Source organism: Ixodes scapularis, unplaced genomic scaffold (assembly GCF_016920785.2).
Source record: "Ixodes scapularis isolate PalLabHiFi unplaced genomic scaffold, ASM1692078v2 PGA_scaffold24__2_contigs__length_7659602, whole genome shotgun sequence".
Taxonomy (NCBI): domain Eukaryota; kingdom Metazoa; phylum Arthropoda; class Arachnida; order Ixodida; family Ixodidae; genus Ixodes; species Ixodes scapularis.
Window position 1 is genome coordinate 1,047,974 of NW_024609851.1, and position 5,982 is coordinate 1,053,955.

The window sequence follows — 5,982 nt, forward strand, 5'->3', positions numbered from 1 at the left end:
GTCATGCAGGTCCACTTCTTGCTCACTAGCAGAGCTTGCAGCAAGGTCTGCCTCTTCATTTCCGGGTATACCAACATGGCTAGGAACCCAACATAAAATTATTTTAATATTCCTTCTTGAAGCATCAATAATTCTATTCTGTAACTCTATGATTATTGTCTTTTTTTGTGTTTAATGATGAGAGTGAACGCAAAGAACTCAGTGAATCAGTGTACATGACTGACTGCTTGCTCTTTGTTTTTACAATGTGATCAACTGCAAGACGGAGGCCGCATAACTCTGCTGTGAAAATAGTGGCTGTACACGCAATCCATTTTACACAGCGAACAGAGGCACCGACCATAGCACATCCAACAAAAGATTCTGTCTTAGTAGTGTCCGTGTAGTATGAGTTGTGCCCAGAATATCTACTCTGAAGCTCGAAAAATTCCTGTTTTATGTATTCTGGTGGAGTTTTTTTCTTTTTAATTTTAATTTTCGTTAGTGAGAGGTCAGAGGAAATGAGGCAGTGTACCCACGGAGCTATTGCTTGTGGAACAGGAGTGACGGGCATTGTACTACTCAGTCCAATTGAATCTGCTTTGGATGCATTTCTCATACTAAAAGGTGGTATTACAGTGGGCTTGTTGTACAAAGTACGTTTATATCTCATTTCTTTAACAGCTTCTCAAGAAGGGTGCAAGGGAACCGAAGGAATTCTAAGCGAATACATAAACCTTAAAGCAAACCTCCGCTTCTCAAGAGATCATTCATTTGACTCTACGTAAAGGCTGGGGAAAGGTGACGTGCGAAATGCACCTGTAGACAGCCGCAGTCCCTGGTATGAATAGAGTCAAGCATTCGTAGTGCTGGAGGCCTTGCCGATCCATACACACTACTACCATAATCAAGGCGCGGGCGAATCACCAATCCATAAATTCGGAGAAGGCAGAGGCGATCAGAGCCCCAGGAGCTGTGGGAAAGCACCTTAAGGATGCCTAGAGCTTTTTGGCTTTTTACGTTGAGATATCTGATATGCAAAATAAAGGTCGATTTACTGTCAAAAATAAGCCCTAGGAATTTATGTTCAGGTTTTGTTTGAATTGAAGCAGATCGCATGGTCAACGAGGGCTTCACTGAAGTTCCCCGTAAGCGAGAAAAACAAACAGACACTGTTTTTTCCGGTGAAAAGCTGAAGCCGTTCTGGTCTGCCCACTTGAGCAAATTGTTAATTGCTAATTGGACCCTACGTTCGCACAAAGCAAGGTTGCAGGATGAGACGGATATCTGAAGGTCGTCAATATAGAGTGAATACTGTACAGATGGTGGAATGGCCCGAGCGATTGAGTTCATTTCAACTATAAAAAGGGTCACACTCAAAACGCCTCCCTGAGGAACACCATTTTCCTGGCAGAACTCTCTAGAGTGAGTAGTGCACACGGAAGGTCCGCATCCCCAGATAGCTCCTGACGAATGCATGCTAGCATTCTACCACGAATGCCAAAACTATACAGGTCTTGCAGGATGCCATGACGCCATGCCGTGTCGTACGCCTTTTCCAAGTCAAAGAAAACAGACAGGCAGTACTGCCTATTCACAAAGGCCTCACGAATAGTAGCCTCCAGACGAACTAAATGATCGATTGTAGACCGTGACGAACAAAACACACACTGGTATTTGTCAAGGATATTTTATTTTTCTAAAAAATACATGAGTCGTTTGTTAAGCACTGTCTCCAGAGTCTTACTAAGACAGCTTTTTAGCGCTATTGGGCGATAACTGGTCGCGCACGATGGATCTTTTCTAAGCCTTAGCAAAGGGATAACAGTAGCCACTCTCCATGAGGATGAAAAGGTGCTCTCTTGCCAAATGCGATTAAACAAATACAGGACTATGTCAAGTGTAGAGGGGTGGAGATGTGTAAGCATGTAATAATGAATTCCATCTGGTCCGGCAGCCGTAGTTTTGGCTTCATGCAGCACCCGTTCCAGCTCACTCAGAGTAAGGCGCGAGTTGTAAGCTCCTCGAGCACCACCGGATGTTCGAACAGACTGCAGCTCTGCCTGAGTGTTGTGTTTCAGAAAAGCAGCTGAAGAGTGCTCGGAAGTAGAAACACGTTGAAAGTGTTCCCCAAGGAGGTCTGCCTGCTGTTCAAGGCTCTCAGGGCACAGTCCATCTGCAGAAAGAAGTGGTACTGAGAAAGCACGGTAGTTCTCATTGACTTTATAAATTTTATCCCACACTTCTTTGCTAGTGTCAGTGCTGTTAATCGAGAATGCATATCCTTGGAAGCTTTGACGTTTAGACTGGCAGCGTATGTATCTCGCACGAGCCTTCATTTGTTTAAATTTTATTAGGTTCGTTTGCGTTGGGTAACGTCTGAAAATCCCCCAGGCTCTGTTTTGATTTCTTTTCAATTTGTCACAGTCGGCATTCCACCATGGTTTAGGACGATGGGGTAGGTGAGACGACGCTATGGGGATAGCTATCATGGCAGCATGAAGAATCTGACTACTAAGCAGACTGGTTATTTGATTGACAGACAGACTGTCAAATGATCTGCAAGCGAGCTGAGTAGCCTCACTAAAAGTACCCCAGTTTGGCTCTTCGAACTTCCAACGGGGTGTTCGTGGGGATAGTGTAGCGGGCCGATTAATGCGGTTTAAAATTATGAAAAAATGGTCGCTTCCATATGGATTGGGATCAACAGCCCATGAAAAAAGGGAGAATAATGTTGGGTCACTTGGTGACAAATCAATGGATGTGAACGAACGAGTTGGAGCGCTGAAATATGTAGGCTCTATTTTGTTTAACAGGCATAGAGCAGTGGAAGAAAGGAAACACTCAATCATCGACCCAAGTGTGTCACGTAGTCCACTACCCCACATAGGGTTATGAGCATTGCAATCTTCTAGGATTAGAGCTAGTTGGGGGAGTTCATCATAAAGAGATTCTAGCTCTCTGCGAGATAAGGTGTAGCTTGAAGGAATATACACAGAACAAACAAGTACCAGTCGATCAGACAAGATGCGAACTGCCACAGCTCTAATGTGGCATTAAGTGGTACCTCGACACAAGAGGTAGACTTTGCAACAATTATAGCTACACCACCAGAGGTGTGGGATGAATGGAGACGGTCCCTACGAAAAACCTGGAAGCGCGTTAGGATGTTAGTATGATTATTGTTCAAATGAGTCTCCTGAAGGCAAAACATTAGTGGGTGATGAGATATCTAGAAGAGAGTAAACGTCGTCATAGTTTCGGAATAAGCCTCTGCAGTTCCACTGGAGAATTGTTTCTGCCATCTCACAAATAGTAAATATATATATATATGTAAATAATATATATATATATATATATATATATATCTCAAGAGTATATGTTTGACTGGACCTTAAAATCTATTTTGACGCGGCGAGCATTTTTCTTTTTAGCCGTATCTTTGGGCCTGCCTGTAGTACCACCGGAGGCCTAAAGTAGGGACTCTGAACTTGAGTGGAGTTTGTCCTCCTCGGGCTTCGACCCACTCTCGTCCATTGGTTCACCGGGGTTGCCGCAGGCAGATCCTTACGGGCCTGCGACCCCGACGGCTCACCAAGTTTCCGGGCACCTTCAGAGGTGCGAGGAGGAATTCCCCGACCTCGAGGCAGCTGGGTTTTAGCGGGCGCAGGGGATCCACACCGCTGCGCTTGGGTGGACCCTGGGGGACCAGGATCCTCCCTTCGGTCAGTGGGGGGAGTGGCTTGTACCGCTCCAGGTGAGGTTGAGGGGGACTTGGGGAGTACACACAGGTCGTCCGTCGACGTCTGTGTTCCTGCTGACACTGTTGACCGCGCAGGTCCCCTGCGCGCGGCCTCGGCGAACGAACCTCGAGATAAAGATGAGTGTCGTTTTCTTGCTTCTGTGTAGGAAATATTGTCTTTGACTTTCAGGGAAATAATTTCCTTCTCTCTTTTCCACACAGGACAGCTGCGAGGGGTGAGGATCCTGACAGTTGACAAAAATAGTAGTGTGGTTACCACAGTTATCGGTGGGGTGGTCGGTTCTTGCACACTTGGCACAGGTAGCCTTTCCCCTGCAAGAGGCTGCTCCGTGTCCAAAGCGTTGGCAACAGAAGCAACGCCTTGGTTTGGGATGTAGGGCCTAACCCTACAGTTTAAATACCCGACCATGACTGTTCGAGGAAGCGTAGTCGAGTTCAAGGTTAATACTAAATGTTTTGTGTGTCGCTCTTCACCGTCACGCCGGAGGGTAATACGTCGAACAGAAACGACACCCTGACCTGAAAGTCCCTCAACCATCTCGTCGGTGGGAATTTCGAGAAGGTCATCTTCGGAGATGACGCCCTGCGTGCGGTTGAGCGAACGGTGTAGGGTTACAGATACTCCGTATTACCTTAATTCGTTGAGAGCCAGAAGTGCCGTACTCTGCTTCGCAGTAGTAACTTCCACAAGCAGGTCGCCAGAGGGAACTTTTTTCGCTTTAAGTTCTTTCCTATCACATTCTCTAGGGTCTTAGCAACCAAAAAAGGTGAAAGTTTTGAGAGTGGTTGGTTGTCGTTCTCCGAGTGCATTACTAGAAACTTTGGGAAGGTAATAACTGGCATTGTAGGGCTTGCTTTTTTTATTTCTTCGGTCCAACCCCTTTTCAAGGGCCCATCTAGAAAACTTTTAGCTTTAAAACCCATACAAATGGGAGAGAAATTCAGCACCCGTGGTGTACCACCCACTGTCGAGTCCAACAAAGGGAATGGTCAACAGCCCATAACAAATAGGGCTTTGCTGGTACCGTTGAGCCATTAGCACTTGCCCGGGTGTTTTACCCAAGCGTGGTTAGAATTTAGACTACTCATTACCACACAAGGTTGGCCCTTGCCGCCAAAGCAGATGAAAAGGGGGTAAGGGAGGTGGGGTGAAGAAAAGGGAGAAATTTATAAGTAAAAGAAGAGAGGAGATAGTAGGAAAAAAGGCGACTGACTGAATCATCCTGGCCGGGCCTTACCAGGACACCCGTTTACAGGAAGCAGGAACCAAAGTGGTGTGTTGCCTCACCTGGGAGGCCCCGAAGGGTCCAAACCTACCCCGGGCTCACCTCAATCACTAGGATTCCCTTTTCCCTAGACACGGGCTCGCCACGCACAGCCAGACGGGGGTGGGTCTTACCCACTTTTTACTCAGGGTGCGCAATGTAGCCAATGTGGCTGGGGTCCGTGGTGTCGCTACTCACCAAGCACCTAGCACCTAAGGCGCAGGCGCCCCCTGCAGGGCTTGGGGCCCGTGGAGACGCCACTCTCTAAACACCTGCTTTCACAGGTGCCCCCTGCGGGGCGGGAGGAGCAAAGTACGAACTCAGAGCCGAGCCGCCGAGCGTCGATTGCGACTTTCCTAGAGAGAAGTTCCGGTGACACTTCGGCGACTCGTCAGCTTCAAACAACGCCTCTTCGAACAAGCCTGACGAGACCGCGAATCGAATGCGCCGAACGGTCGCGGCAGAAAGCACGCCGGAAGGAAGTGGGCTGGAGGCTGATTATCCGAAAGAAACGCGGCGCTGGTTTCTACGTCTATTTCGCACATGAGATAAGAAGATAGCGAAGCTAGCCGAGTGCGAACAGTGACTGACGTTAATTAAAATATGGCAGCCAACCAATTCCTGAACATGTAAGAAACCTACGTTTCGAACAGACTCGGTTCTTCGTCAGGGGCGACTCTGGCCTTTGAGGAGCGGCGTTTTTCGGTCTTCTTTTTCTTCTCTCAGGGATGTGGCGCATTTCTCGATCTTCATCTTTCATGAATATGGCGAAGTCCGCTCACATACACTGTTAGTAAAGCACCAAGGCACCTATTAATGTTGCCTGACGTCGTTTGAATATGCCAGGACTCGATGAAAAGCCTATGTCGGTTGTTGGTCTCTGCGTCGATAAGGCTAGTGTTGTCGAAGTCGATCCTGTGGTCTTTGACTTCGCAGTGCTCAGCGACTGCGCTGCGCTCGTAATCGAGCTTGCGA